Consider the following 16,455-nt stretch of genomic DNA (forward strand, 5'->3'; position numbering starts at 1 on the left):
GCAATGACTCTTTGTGATCCAAACGCAACATCTAGGCATTAATGATTATTGTCATTTGAGTCTGAGAGGGTTTGGGTTTTTCATTGATAAATTGAGCAACATCTCTTGCCAGACCCCTTCATTCCACTGACATTATCATGGCCAGCTGTTTATGCTACACACACATTTTTACCAAGCTTAAACACAGTGTTGCAAATAATATGCAGTCAGATGGAAGTTCAGTCATTAGATGGCAGTGACACCTTAAATTCACCTGAGCCATAAGGACATCACGTTTATTAATATTTTTCCCATAGGTTTAAATTCCAGAACTGAACCGGCCAATGGATTGACTCTGGTTAATCCCTACAAGAAGTCTTTAAAGGAAGATACACACCAGTATAAAACAGCCTGGTGAAAATTCTGGAGAAACCAGAGACTTCTCCTTAGACATCATCCAGAAGCAGTAAAGACTGGAGTAACTAAGGTAGGAATGGTTTAGTTTTCATTGAGTTGCGTTTCAGCCCTCCATTAAATATGAACCTTAATAAAGATTCAGGGATGATCTCACAATGCACTTTTTCACTCCTATCGAGAACATAGTTGACTTCCTGGGTACATTAACCATATTTATGTTTTTTGATAACAAATTGCATCTGTTAAACTGATAGCTGTAATTTCCATGGGGTTATTGACAACATTGTGAAATAGCCCAAGAAAAAATCTACGTCAAAGATGGTGTCCTGGATGGTCCCTTAAATATTTTTTTTAACATACATACACTTTTGGTGGTTGACAACAGAAAGTGTTATGGAAGGAGGAAGTCCAAGTGTGTGAGAAGGGGTAGGTATTGCACGAGGTCACACTCTACCAAATATATAGTTTTTTAGGAATATTTTAGATTAATAACTTTAAAGATTTTTGGAGGTGTCAGAATCAGAAACGATATAGTCATTTTTGGAGGTGAACTGGACACAAAGAACTTTGAGAAATCATGTATAACAGCCATTTCACCTTGAGAGACTCGATAGATTAGGAAAAAATTATATTTTCCTTTCACCGAATGATTGGGATTGGCTTGCTATTCTTTTCCCTGCTTATGATTATTAATGGCTATCCCCTGAAGAAGTAGGAAGCATTTCTTGCATAAACAACCCTTCCTCCTCCATGATGGAAGAAATCTGAGATTTTTTGCATTTAGGCAGGTCCTAAGTCACTGCTAAAACGAACTGTAGCACTTGACACTGACAGGCATGATAGCATATTGGAGGAGTCAGCAGTGTGCATCCTCAAAGTAGAAGAGTTTGTTTTCCAGCCTTTGTAGGGTCAGCATATCTAGCTGCATTGTCTTGCTTTTCTCTCACTTTTCCTTTAAAAAAGAATTATGAAAGTGTTTTTATTATTGTCTCAATCAGGCGACTAAATCACAATTAGCCCATACAGGCTGCAGAATGGTGTCAAATTTCTTTCTGTTCTATTTTAAAAAAAAATTCATATTCATAATTTGTGAAAAATGCCTCATGCAGATTGGACAATTATCTTACAAGAAAAAACTTTGGAAAAAAGAAAATTAATCTTCATTGGAGAGACTTTATTTAGCTTAAATCTCCAACCTGCAAAGGGCCATGACCTTGTCTTACCAAGATGGATTAAAGATGTCACTAAGAGGTTTAATTTCCTTTTTATGTAAGTCAGTCAGACCATGAAGCACATCAATACCTAATCTATATTTTTCGCTGTAAGATTCTTGAACTGTTAGGTAGCCCCTTTGCTCATTATTTTAGCATAATATTGTGCTTTTTCAAGCTTTATTTGTAGGTAAATGTTTAAAACAAAATCGCAATTGCGGTTCTAAAACAATTTAAGAACATTTTGCTTACATAGTTTCTACACGTGGATCTGGTTTCACATGTAAATTGCACTGTCATTTTTTGTGTTGCTGTTTGTTTATACATGATGTACTAGTTCTTATTTTGAACATCCATAACAAATCTTTGTGATGCATGCACGAACAGAATGGGGGATGCAAAGTAAAACAAGCACCAGCAGATCTTTATAAACATTAGAGGTTCCAGGACCTTATTTGTGAAAGAGTCATGCGTTATCAAATTTAAACTGAAAAGATGGCAAGGGCAGGCATGCGGGAATAACAATAAATCAGTTGCTCTTTGAATCTGTAGTCTGTTACCTGTCTAGTTTGTTACAGTATTGATGCTACTTAAAATGTATGAATTAACGTTTATGGGAATTTTGTTTACAAACAAAAAAGTTACTTTACTGTAATGAAGTCTAAAATTATACTCATGTATCAATCAATCACTCCATTAATAACTTTATAATAATAATGAATGTATCTATACAAACAAATCTAATTAAACATTAAAATCACAAACCTTAACACAAAAATCAATCAGAGATAGAAATCAGTATGGTAATTAGCCAAGCACGGACCTTTGAAACTCAGAACAGTGAAAACATTAAAGACTTACGATGGCAAAGAGGCAATTTCTTTTAAAAAAGAGACTTTGCTGGAGGGTGCGAGGAGCCTGGATTTCAGGGCCCATAGTGCAGATGGGGACAGTTTGATGGTGGAGGAGTCCTGCTGTGCTTCAAAGGAAGTGAATTCCTCCTGAGGCACGGGATAAACACAAGGAGGGGCTTATTTCCAAGCCCCCCTGCGCTCCCGGTGCATCTCCTTTAATATGGGAAAAAGTGACATACGTGCGGCGCAAAGGCAGGGACATCTTAATGATGTCGGGGGCCTGGGCCAAACGTATTTTGGGGGACACTGTTCGTAACCGTTTTGAATTTATGAAACGGTTCCAACTCTTTCGTGCCCTCTTTGGCCAGGTCACAGACAGTGTACAAGCACACTCGTTCAAATTTGAAATGTGTTTACATCTAATATTGAGGGATAGTAACATGTGATTTGATTATCGTAATACAGCAGCTTCTCACTGATATTATTGCAAATAATGTTTGTGATCCTCTGCCATTTCTGATATGTGAGGTCCTGTTTTGATTTTGAGGAAACAGTTTTTATGGTTGTGGCATGGTGGTGCAAACAAACATTTCTGTGCCAAATGTCTGTACTGGACTTCAGTACATCAACCACATTAAAAGTAAAGGAAAAATGTATGTAAAAATATCTGCTAAGAATTATTAAAGGTCTTCGGGGCAAGAACAGAGCCGGCTCTATCTGGGGGCACCCTAAAATGCTGGGGGCCAGGGCCCACTTTGCACATGCCTTAAAACGCCTCTGTGCAAAGGGCTTCTAAATAAGCCCCTGAGACGTTACTGGAGGGCACAAGGAGTCTGAAATAGAAAAGGATTTGAGAAGTCAAAATGTGCCCCTTCATTTTGTTCCTTTGCAAATTAAATGTTTTAAGTGTTACCACTTTATTCCAATCAAGATGGCATCAGGTGTGCCATACTTTTGTCATAAGTAAGACTGTTAGCGCTCTAGTTGTTCTTTAAAACACTCTGGGACATTCTGTCATTGGGCTATACTCGGGCTACATCTGGGTGATATTTGGGCTACATTTGGGCTCTTTTGTCTCTGGTGGCCATCTTGGGAGATTTATTTGTTATGAAGTTTCCTAATTTCCTCATTTACTGCAGTCTCCTCAGTAGGAAATACATTCAGTTTTTTACTTTGGTTCCATCAAGAAGGCATTCAGATGTGTCACACATTTGCCATAAATTCTGAATGTTAGCACTCTAGTTGCTCATTAGATCACTGTGGTAAAGCTACTGCTCACCAGGGAAGTCTGCTGCTGGTATTCAAAGTGCATGTTTCAGTCTGCATGTCAGAATTATTTATGAAATAGAAGAGGATTTGAGAAGTCAAAATGTGCCCTAATTTTTCTTTCTGCAGCACTAATCATAATTTCTATGGTAAAATGAACCCCCTAATTTTGTTCCTTTGTAAATTAAATGTTTTAAGTGTTACCACTTTATTCCATTCAAGATGGCTTCAGGGGTGCCATACTTTTGTCATAAGTAAGACTGTTAGTGCTCTAGTTGTTCGTTAGAACACTCTGGGACATTCTGTCATTGGGCTATACTTGGGCTACATCTGGGTGATATTTGGGCTACATTCTGGCTCTTTTGTCTCTGGTGGCCATTTTGGGAGACTTATTTGTCATGATGTTTCCTAATTTCCTCATTTACTACAGTCTCCTCAGTAGGAAATACTTTCAGTTTTTTACTTTGATTCCATCAAGAAGGCATTCAGATGTGTCACAAATTTGCCATAAATTCAGAATGTTAGCACTCTAGTTGCTTATTAGATCACTGTAGGAAAGCTACTGCTCACCAGGGAAGTCTGCTGCTGGTATTGAAAGTGCATGTTTCAGTCTGCATGTCAGAATTTGTTATGAAATAGAAGAGGATTTGAGAAGTCACTCAAAATGTGCCCTAATTTTTCTTTCTGCAGCACTAATCATACTTTCTATGGCAAAATGAACCCCCTCATTTTGTTCCTTTTTAAATTAAATGTTTTAAGAGTTACCACTTTATTCCAACCAAGATGGCTTCAGGTGTGCCATACGTTTGTCATAAGTAGGACTGTTAGCGCTCTAGTTGTTCGTTAGAACACTCTGGGACATTCTGTCATTGGGCTATACTTGGGCTACATCTGGGTGATATTTGGGCTACATTCTGGCTCTTTTGTCTCTGGTGGCCATTTTGGGAGACTTATTTTTCATGATGTTTCCTAATTTCCTAATTTACTACAGTCTCCTCAGTAGGAAATACTTTCAGTTTTTTACTTTGATTCCATCAAGAAGGCATTCAGATGTGTCACAAATTTGCCATAAATTCAGAATGTTAGCACTCTAGTTGCTTATTAGATCACTGTAGGAAAGCTACTGCTCACCAGGGAAGTCTGCTGCTGGTATTGAAAGTGCATGTTTCAGTCTGCATGTCAGAATTTGTTATGAAATAGAAGAGGATTTGAGAAGTCACTCAAAATGTGCCCTAATTTTTCTTTCTGCAGCACTAATCATACTTTCTATGGCAAAATGAACCCCCTCATTTTGTTCCTTTTTAAATTAAATGTTTTAAGAGTTACCACTTTATTCCAACCAAGATGGCTTCAGGTGTGCCATACGTTTGTCAGAAGTAGGACTGTTAGCGCTCTAGTTGTTCTTTAGAACACTCTGGGAAGCTGCAGTAGAACACAAAGGAATCAATTCTATGTCAGGACAGGAGGCTCCGATTATGCTTTCTCATTTCTTTATTAGAAATGCTCAGCAGCCAATTAGAAGAAACGTTAGATAAAAGAAGAACTACAGTACCCATGAACACCAGGGTACCACGTGACCAACCATAGAGTCCCCCATATAAAAGGTCATGTAGATGGAATTACGTCCTCTTTCTTTGCTGCTCCGCAGCCAGTTAAGTGCTTTATTATGTATATTTTCTTGCATGGTGCTTTGTGAAACTGTTGCGCTGCTTATTGCTGTGTATACACTTTAACGCCGATTTGCGTTGTGTCCCTCGTACTCGCTCGCGCTTTTTGTTTATTTTCCTTCAGTCGCGAGGTTAGCGGTCGGGGGTTCACGGGAGCGTGGGTTCACCTCCCTAGGTCCGGGCACGTTGCAAAGCGCCCGTGTCTTTATTAAATTGAGTGGAGCGGGAGAACGGGGGCTGGAGGAATCGCGCGCTAAGCGCGCGAGCTCCTCTTTTCATTTCTGACGAGGCGGCCATTACCGCGCATGCGCGGCGGCCATTTTGTGTGTTTATCTTCCGTGTTTTCACACGGAGCTTGAAAATTAGACGGTTGTCCTCTCAACGCTGCCCACAGCCTCGTTTTGTGCCTCAGCCCCGACTACGCCCTTTGCAATTCATAAGCATTGGGCTGTATAAAAACGCATAGGCTCTGCCTAGAGTGATTATTTGTTTCAGCAAGCCCTCCCTCCACATTTAAATTTTATACAGTGTCAGGTTTTACCTGTCCTGCTGGCTTGCTGTGGGGTTATTCACTCCCCCTGCATTGTGCCTTTGGCATTACTAATAATTAAGTGTCATCTTGTGGGCATTACTATCGCAGTACTGTGTCATTATGGAAGATTACCTTGATGAAGATGACTATTCTTATGAGGATGACGACTCTAGTTTTCTAGAGCATGATTTGGTGGAAGCATTGGACCAGGGTGTACAACACTCAGTTAATAAAGCACTTGCCTGTGCTATCAACCCATTAAAACGTCATTTGACACAATACGCCAAACAACAGGGCTGGTTGCCAACCTCCCGTTTGTCCAAGTCTCCAGCTAATCCGTATAGGTCGGATTTTAAGAAATTGGCTAAAACTTTAACCACAGATAAGTCTTCCTCCTTGACATCGGTGGGCGCTTCTGCATCCTCTGGAATGTTAACAGACACTGAAGGTACTCATTCCTCACCCTCTGATCAGGATGTTCCACCGCCACGTAAGAAGTCTCGGAAGGAGCATTATGTTGACGGTCCTTACATTCGAACCTTCGGACCTCTATCATCCGCATTCTTCTTCCTGGCTTCCTTCTCCTGCTGTGTCGGAATATGTACAAGCACACATTCCTCGCCCGGATCTTGCCGATCATTTAGTGGACACTCCGGAGATTGATCCGACGATGGTCTCCTATCTTAAAAAATTCGCCAAAGATCCAAAGAAGGGTCTTGACAGATCCTGGCGCTCCTGTCAGGATAAAATGCTAGACTTGCTAGGTCCACTCACAAAGATTTTAGATCTTGGGTTTCAGGCCAAAGAATCTTCGTCTCTTGTGGACCCTGACGAGCTTATTGAGTGGTCTCAGAGGGCTATTTGCCAGTTGGGTAATGCTAACTGTACAATTTCCAGCGAGCGCCGTCGCTCAATTCTTCTAAAATTGGATCCACAATTGGCAGAACTCTCCCCTTCTGAGTCCGGTCCTGTAGCTCAGGGTCTGTTATTCGGCCAACCTTTTCTAAAAGAACTTACCAAGTTTGTAGCGACTTTCAGCGCTCTTGATAAAGCCCAGGCTTCACTTCGGCGTGCACTTCGTCCGGTTTTTGCCAGGGCCGGACGACATAGGGGACGCTCGTTCGGCCGTGGCTCTCAACAATTCAGGGGATTCCAGTCCCAAAGAGGCGGTGGTCAGGATACAGGCTACAACTCCCGTTCCCACTTCTATCCTTCTCGCAAAGGGAAAGGACAATTTCGTAAGGGACGTTCCGGTGGAAACCAAGGTGGCTACTAGGATTCCAACACTTCAGGTGAGCTTGATTCCTGTTTCCGATGTGGTTCTGGGGGGCAGAATCCGATTTTTTCTGCACAATTGGCGTCTGATCTCCAACGATGCTTGGGTACTGCAAACCGTTTAGGGTTACAAAATAGAGTTTTATCAGCCCCAACATCAATCCCACCCTCCAAATCCTCTAGTTTTCTCTCTTCAAGACCAGGGGTTAATCTCGGCAGAGATCGAGTCTCTTCTCCACAAAGGGGCAATCATTCAAACTATTCCCCATCCCCATGGTTTCATCAGCACTATTTTTCTGGCACAGAAAAAAGGGGGTGGTTCCCGTTTAGTTCTCAATTTGAAGGACTTCAACGGAGGTGTCGTTTACAGACACTTCAAAATGGAGGGGATTCATTTATTGCGCGATCTTCTTCGCGAGAGGGATTGGATGGTTCGTCTCGACCTCAAAGATGCGTACTTGTCGATTCCCATCTTCGAACCACATCGTCGGTTCCTTCAATTCAGTTGGATGGGAACTTGGTACGAATACAAGGTTCTCCCGTTCGGCCTCTCGTCGGCACCTTGGTGCTTCACGAAACTTCTGAGGCCCGTCGTGGAATGTTTGCGCGCTCGGGGTGTTCGCTCAGTAATATATCTGGACGACCTTCTTATCATGGCAGACTGTCCCCTCACAGTCTTGACGCATCTGGAGTGGTCTATCGACCTTTTACAATCTCTGGGATTTCTGGTGAACCCTCAGAAATCAGTCTTGATTCCAACACAGGTGATAGATTTTCTGGGCTTCCAAGTGAATTCTCTTTCCTGTCAACTTCTCTTACCCAATCAAAAGATTTGGTACATCAAGAGGGAATTGATGTCGGTTCTTTCCAGACAGACTGTGTCGTTGAGATCGTTAGCACGTGTTGTCGGTCCATTGGCGTCCTCCATTCAGGCGATTTTCCCGGGTCCTCTGCATTACAGGGCACTCCAACGGTTGAAGATCCGTCATCTCCAAAAAGGTCTTCGCTATTCCGATCTAATTCCTCTTTCCGAGGAAGCAAAAAGGGAAATTCAATGGTGGTTAGACCACATGGAAGCCTGGAATGGGCGAGCCCTGTTCGGCTCATCTCCGGATCTGGTGATAGAGTCCGATGCCAGTCTGTGGGGCTGGGGAGCCCGGTGCGGTCCCGTCTCGACCGGGGGTCAGTGGTCCTCCCAGGAATTGTCTCTTCATATAAACTGCCTAGAACTCCTGGCGGGATCATTTGCGATCCGGTGTTTTTCTCCTCTTCAATCCAATTGTTGCATTCTTCTCCGCATGGACAACGTTTCAGCGGTCCGGTATGTCAACAAGTTAGGGGGAACGAAATCCAAGATTTTGGCGGAGATCGCCAAAGATTTTTTGCACTTCTGTCTACAACAAAAGATCACTGTTATTGCCGAATATCTTCCTGGTCGCCACAATCAGATTGCGGACTGGAACTCTCACCATCTTCGCGACTTCAGCGACTGGCGGCTTCATCCTCGCATTTTCCGCTCTCTCCTTCGGACCTGGGGTCAGTGTCAGTTAGACCTGTTCTCTTCTCGCCTAAACACTCAGCTCCCTCTGTTTTTCAGCTGGAGGCCGGTTCCAAAAGCCCTAGCCACGGATGCGTTTCTTCAGACTTGGCCGTCGGTTCTGTGCTACGCCTTTCCCCCGTTCATGATGATTCCCAGGGTCCTGGCTTGCACGATACGCTATCAAACCGATTTTATTCTGATTGCTCCTCTGTGGAGGGCTCAGGCGTGGTTCCCGGTTCTATTGGAGATGTGTTGTGCGGTGCCTCTCCTTCTTCCCCAGAAGTGGAATCTATTGTTGGATCTCCTCGGCAATCCGCATCCCCTCATTCTATCGGGCAATCTCCTTCTGATAGCGTGGCGAATTTCGGGGATCGCTGGTCGCTCCCAGGCCTTTCACGCGACGCTTCCAAGTTTATCAGCGAAGCCTGGTCTCCCAATACGCATAAACGATATAGAGACTCATGGAAACGATGGTGTGACTGGTGTGTTCAACGGGAGGTTGATCCCGCTTCAGCGGATGTCTCTCTGATCATTAATTTTCTAGCCTCTCTCGCTTCCTCCGGTTTGGCTTATCGCACGGTCAACAACTTTCGTTCTGCGGCTCATATTCATATCGATGGTAAATCTGCGGATGAGCATCCTTTGATTACCAAATTGCTTAAAGGTATTCGTCTGTCGAATCCTCCTTGCCCTAAGTATGCCTCGCTTTGGGATGTCTCCATTGTTTTAAAGTTTTTGGAGGCTTGGCCTTCTAATTCCTTGCTTTCCCGTAAGCAACTCTCAGCCAAATTGACTTTGCTGTTATGTCTTGTTTCTTGCAAACGAGTGTCTGATGTTCGTGCGTTGGACTTGGCAGGTCGCAGTTTTACACCTGAGGGTGTCACTTTTCTTCTTTCCAAACGCACCAAAACGGCTACTACCTCGATTTTCTATCCTTCCTTTACTCATCATCCCAACCTTTGCGTTGTTCAATGTGTCAAGGATTATGAGGTATGTAATGCTCCGTTACGTTCAGATAGGCATGGTCAATTACTGATTGCTTTGCAAAAGCCTTTTCGTCCTGTTACCCCAGCTACTTTAGCTCGCTGGGTTAGATGGCTTATGTCTGAGGCTGGCATTGATGTTTCCATTTTTGGTGCTCATTCGGCACGTGGGGCTATGGCTTCCAAAGCATTCTCGATGGGTGTTTCATTATTGGACATCATGAAAGCCGCAGATTGGTCTTCTGACTCTGTGTTCAAAACCTTTTATTATACACCTATTGAACATATTGCTTCTGTAGTGGTGGATCAGCTTTGAACAAGCATAATCGGAGCCTCCTGTCCTGACATAGAATTCAAAATTTGCGAACATACGTGACAAGAATTTTCAATTCTATTAAGGACAAGGAGGCGAGGATTATCCCACCCATTGTCATTGTTTATGCACATGTTCTGCATTCTAATGTTATTTTGCCTATTGATTATGTTTGACGCAATTCCTTGTTTCTCTATATTTCCCCCCCCTAATTTGACTTCACTCTCTTTATTAGATGAGTATTACGGCAGTATGTCTCTTTTCAGGTTCTAATCCGAAGTAGACGGTTTCTGTTCCATCTGCTTATCCTGTTTGATGGTCTTCTGTTTCCTGTGTTCTGCGGATGCTGAGTCCTGCTTCTTCGAAGTGGTCGATGGCTGTTGCTGATGGGTTCCTTTATCTGACGTTCATCATTTTAATTGGACTTCCTGTTTAATGAGAACTGTTCCTCACCAAAGAAAGAGGACGTAATTCCATCTACATGACCTTTTATATGGGGGACTCTATGGTTGGTCACGTGGTACCCTGGTGTTCATGGGTACTGTAGTTTTTCTTTTATCTAACGTTTCTTCTAATTGGCTGCTGAGCATTTCTAATAAAGTAATGAGAAAGCATAATCCTCGCCTCCTTGTCCTTAATAGAATTGAAAATTCTTGTCATGTATGTTCGCAAATTTTGAACTGACAGTCTCTGCCCTTGTTGGATGTACATGTTTTACTGAGAATGTCAGACTTCATTCTCACATGACTGAGAAAGATAATGTGAATTTACAGAAAATATGCTGTCAGTTAGCTTACAGATCACCTTCCAAACCTCTGTGGGAAAAGCATGATAAAATAGTTATCTCTCAAACATGATTCATGATATCACAGCAGAAGGCTTTTTCACATGGTAAAATCACCTTAGAACACACCACAATTCCTAAAACGAGTATGGTACCATCAACAAATGATGTGTAATGTAACTAAAGTCTTAAAACCTTCTATTAACTGCAATGCTTTTTAATGAGGTGCTATCATGTATATTGGTCCCAAGATGGCTGCCAACACTTCTTGGATGAAGTGCTGACAGCCAATCAGATCTCACGATGAGATGTGTGGTTAGGCTCCGCCCAGATATATATGTGATTTTATGGTAAGGCCCGGAGGCCAATATTATGCATAGTTCCTTTATTACTACTCAAACAGCAGCAACATCACATGGAATTAGAATACGAATAAGCACTCTAGAACACTGAAAATGCTTATATCCCCTGAACAGGCAGCCATCTTCCTCTTTTGTTGTTGCTCGAACAGGAAGATAAGTACATTTGCATGAACTAAATCATTTAAGGAATATGGATGTAAAAGCTAATATAGCAAGTAATGTAAGGTTTTAAAGAAAACAGTATAAGGTTTATGGTTGTGAGTTAAGCAAGAGAGGGTAATTTAAAAAAAAAATAAACGGAGCGTTTTAAAGATGAGTATGTCGGGTTATAAAGCGTGAATGACGCTTAGGGAGAGAGGCTCAGGTAGTAGGCGGAATAAGTATGTGGATGTTTTTGGTAGGCAAAAGCTGGCTTGGTGTAAAAGTGAATTTACCGTTGCAGTTGAGGAGGTCGTTACGTGCGCGAGAGAAGTTGAGCCACGCGCGAGAGGACTCGAGTTGATTGTTGCTAGGCGCGCTTCAGCGCGTGCGTGGTTACGGACCTCGAGCGGCTGATAGGTTGCGCATGAGCGCGTTTGAGGGGAAAAGAATTGAGAATTGAATTAAAGGAGCCGAAAATACAAGAGCGACGTACGGCGGCCATTTTGAGAGTTTGGGGAGAGAGCTTTACAGGGTAAAGGATTACATTCTGCCATATGTTGGGAAAGCGAAGTGAACCGATGTCAGTTTCTGACAGGGAGTAATCATTTTTTTCTCACAGAAAGGTCGAATTTTGGTCAGGAAGGTTGGGAATCTGAGAGGTGTTGTTTTGAGAGGTAGGATTAGGAGTTTGATTGGAGAATTTAAAAAAAGGAGAATATTTATTTGGAATGAGAGGAATATTTGGAAGTAATAAATTGAAATATTAGTTGAAATGGAAAATATGGAGGGGAATTTGGAGGATAAGATGAAATCATATATGGAGAAGATGTTTGATGGATTGACAGCATCAATAGATAAGAAAATAGAAGATACTTTTGAAAAAAGTATAAGGAAAAGAGACAATAGACAGAAAAGTGGTGAGGAAGAGAACTATTGGACAACTGAGGATGTCGAGGTTGTGGCAGGGAGGTCTGGTGTAAGTGGAAAAAGGAAGGAGAAAAGAAAATATGTGGAGAAAGGTAAAAAAATGGTTGGTGAGGAACGTAAGGTTCAGAAGGATAAGGCTATAAAGGCCAAAATAAGAGCAATAAAGGCGCAAAAAAGGAAGCACAGTGCGGTGTCTTGTGATTCAAGTTCAACCTCAGGTGATGTGGAACTGACTTGTAGTTCTAGCCTGGAGGATTCAGATGTTGAAGAGGTCCCTATAAAGAAAAGGAAATATGATGAAAAAGAAATTAAAATGGAAATAGGTGAATTTGTGGATCCTCAAGGAGAGGAAATGTTTGACTCACTGTTGATTCAGCATCAATTATCACCACAGTGGACTCCGGCTGAGCATGTAGCCAAGTATATAAGGTTTTGGATTAGAAGAGAAATACCTAAAGAGGTAAGAACAAGGCTACGATCGGAGTGGCCAAGGCCTAGTCTGAATAGTAAGGTGGCATACACACCTGAATTAGATCAAAAGATGTTGGCCTTTATAAATAAAGGTGGGCGGGATCCTAGAAGAGGACTTGACAAGGGTTTAAAGGGTTGCCAAGATAGGCTTTTGGACATCTTGGACCCGCTGACTAAAGTATTTGATATGTGTGAGGAAGCACATAGAAGTAACACTGGTGTGGATGTAATTGAGATGCGCCAGTGGCTGCAAAGGGCAATTTGTTTGCTGGGAAATGCGAATGCAGTATTGTGTATAGAAAGGAGAAAGAGTAGTCTTTTTAAAATAGACCCAAAGCTTGCAGAATTAGCTAGCAAGGAGTTGGGTGAAGAAAGTGAAGGCCTACTTTTCGGAGATGATTTTGTGAAGGACATGGCTAGATATGTAGGCACCTTCAATAGCTTACAAAAGGTCCAAAAAAACATTAGGAAGGTTTTTGGGCTGGCCGGGAGAACGCGGGGTCGGTTTCCCGGCCGAGGACAAGGCTTCACCAGAAGAAATTTTGGAAGAGGGTCAAGACCCTATGGAGCAAGTTTTGGATGAGGATATGTGTTCTCGAGGTCAGATCAGGGAAGTTTCTTTCCGCAAAGGCAGAGGGGAAGAGCGAGAAGCTCGCGTGCTGAGAGGAGACCAAGAGGATTTTCAGGTAAGACCTCTAGCAGACCATTCTGTTACTCGATCAAAATTGGGCGGCAGACTAGCCCAATTTGTTTCACGTTGGGAGGAAATTACTCAGGATCCTTGGGTGTTGGAAACTATAGTTGGTTACAGGATAGATTTCATCGGTACTCCAGTTCAGGTGAGGGTACCAAAAATATTAAGATTCAAAAAAGAGATGGAAGTGCTTGTGACAGAGGAGGTGTTGGCATTGGAAGAGAAAGGTGCAATAGAGCCTGCAAGAGAAGTTCAAGGCGGATTCGTAAGCAATTTGTTTTTGGTGGAGAAAAAAGAGAAAGGAAAGAGGCCGGTAATAAATTTGAGAGAGCTAAACGATTGGGTTGGTTACAATCATTTCAAGATGGAAGGGATACACATGTTGAGAGACTTGTTGAGGAAAGGAGATTGGATGACGAGGTTAGATTTAAAGGATGCATATCTAACGATTCCAATGTGTCAGGAGCAAAGAGACTTTTTGCAATTCAGGTGGAAAGGGAAGAGATGGAGATTCAAGAGTCTTCCATTTGGGCTAACAAGTGCTCCATGGTGCTTTACCAAGGTGATGAGACCTGTGGTAGCATGGTTGAGATCAAGAGGGATTCGTCTGATTGTGTATCTGGACGATATTCTGATTATGGCAGAGGAGAGGACTCTGGTGAAGGAACAGATGGAATTCGCTGTGAAGGTCATAGAGGATCTGGGTTTTATAGTGAACAAGGAGAAGTCTTGTGTTGTACCGCATCAGGAAATGAAGTTTTTAGGTTTTCAGATACTGACATTGGAATGTGTATTGAAGTTGCCGATGGAGAAGGTAAGGAGAATCAGGAAGGAAGTGAGGAGAGTCAGGAATGCGGAGTGGATAACTCTGAGACAGTTGGCTCATTTGCTGGGTCTTCTGTCATCCTCGATTCAGGCAATATTCCCAGCTCCACTACATTATCGTGGTTTACAGAGGTTGAAGGCATGTCATTTAAGGAAGGATGCGAGATATTCACAGAAAGTGAGAATGAATCAGGAAACTCAGGAGGAGTTGGATTGGTGGATAATGAGTTTGGATGCTTGGAACGGAAGGGCAATTTTTGGAGAGATGCCGGAAATAGAGATAGAATTGGATGCGAGCATGCACGGATGGGGTGCAAGGTGTGGAATGGTTGCAATGGGGGGACAATGGTCGAAGAAAGAAGGAGTGATGCACGTAAATTGCTTGGAACTCCTAGCAGGATCTTTTGCGATAAAGAGCTTTGTAAAGGATCGGGTGAAGTGTTGTGTTCTTTTGAAAATGGACAATTTGTCAGCAGTACGGTATGTGAACAAGATGGGAGGTGCTCGGTCAAGGGGATTGGCAGAGCTTGCCAAGGAGTTTTGGGAGTTTTGCTTGGAAAGGGAGATAAAGGTTCAGGCACAGTTATACCAGGGCTGAGCAAAGTAGAAGCAGATTGGTATTCAAGAAATCTGAGGGATGTAAGCAATTGGAGGCTGAAGAGGGAAGTTTTTCTGAGTTTGGAGAGGTTGTGGGGTCCGCTGAAAGTGGATCTTTTTGCAGAAAGATTGAATACTCAGTTGAAAGATTTTTACAGTTGGACACCGGATCCAGAGGCGAAAGGGGTGGATGCATTTCAGATATGGAAGGAGGGAAGGAACTATGCGTTTCCTCCTTTTTCGATGATCCAGAGAGTTCTGAACAAGGTCAGGAGGGAGCAAGCGGAATTAATATTGATAACCCCCTTTTGGAGAGCTCAGGTGTGGTTTTCGGATGTGATGGATCTTCTGGTGGAGGATCCAGTATTATTGGCAAACATAAGGGAAATACTTCAGGATGTTCAAGGGAATGTTCACGAATTGGTGGTGACAGGGCAGTTACGGTTAATAGCTTGGTTGATTTCAGGAGAGTATGGCAGATGCATGGATTATCAAAGAGAGTGGAGGATCTTGTGTCTAAATCCTGGTCAAAAGGGACTTCAAAGTCATATGGTTCAGCATGGAGAAAGTGGAATGATTGGTGTATTAAGAGGGATATGGATCCCATATCGGCACCTGTGGTAGTGGTGGCAGATTATTTGTCGGGACAGTTTGAAGAAGGTTTGGCGTATAGTACAGTAAATTCAAGCAGGTCGGCGATTTCAGAAGACCATGCTTTGGTTGATGGAGTCCCTGTTGGTCAGCGTATTATGCATCCACCAAGAGCGAAGTATTCATCACTTTGGGATGTTTCAGTAGTATTAAGGGAGTTGGAGAGTTGGGGAGCAAATTCTAGTTTAGATTTGAAACTCTTATCATGGAAGTTAGCTATGCTTTTATGTCTAGTATCTTTTAGGAGGGTTTCAGATGTAAGAGCATTGGAGGTGAATTCAAGATTTTTTCAGCCAGGTGTTTGTTTTGAAATTAGGAAAAGAACAAAGACTATGTCTAAGACAATTTTTTATCCTCTTTTTGAGGGGGATAGAATTTTGTGTGTGGTAAGTTGTTTAAAGGAGTATGAAAAAAGAACCTTGGGTTTGAGATCAGGGAATTGTACACAACTACTTATTTCATATGTAAGACCATATAAGGCTGTTTCAACACCCACTTTAGCAAGGTGGATAAGGGGAGTAATGATTAAGGCCGGTGTGGATATTAGTGTTTTTGGAGCCCATTCGGTTAGAGGAGCTATGGCAAGTAAGGCCTTCATGAGAGGATTTAGTTTGAATGATATTATGAAATCGGCTGATTGGTCTAATGATAGTACTTTTAGAAAGTTTTACTTTAAGCCTGTGGAAAATGTGTTGGATTCGGTTTTAGAAGAACTTTGAACATGCATAATATTGGCCTCCGGGCCTTGCCATGAAATGCAGATTTTCCACAGTTTTAATGTATAAAAAATCATGATTTCATTAAAGGCACGGAGGCTAATATTATCCCTCTGCTGTACCCTCCCATGATTGTTAATAAATTTGTTTGTTTTATAGGATAACAAAGAAGAAGAGTTTTGGCATTGAGGACGGAAGGATATGGAAGAAGAAGGAGTATGTTTATAAGGGACTTGGTTTTTCGCAGCTA

The 16,455-nt window shown here is 42.3% G+C and overlaps 1 long non-coding RNA gene across 1 annotated transcript in view; it reads left to right on the forward strand.

Annotated features, from left to right (window-relative positions):
* The window catches only part of LOC146832725 (uncharacterized), a 188,356-nt gene that overhangs the window by 136,563 nt on the left and 35,338 nt on the right, over window positions 1–16,455 (forward strand). The window contains exon 2 of the long non-coding RNA XR_014961324.1: window positions 297–466. This is a non-coding gene — a long non-coding RNA (uncharacterized LOC146832725). The remainder of the gene's footprint in view (window positions 1–296; window positions 467–16,455) is intronic.

The sequence above is a fragment of the Triturus cristatus genome, chromosome 5_1, assembly GCF_964204655.1.
Source record: "Triturus cristatus chromosome 5_1, aTriCri1.1, whole genome shotgun sequence".
Lineage (NCBI taxonomy): Eukaryota > Metazoa > Chordata > Amphibia > Caudata > Salamandridae > Triturus > Triturus cristatus.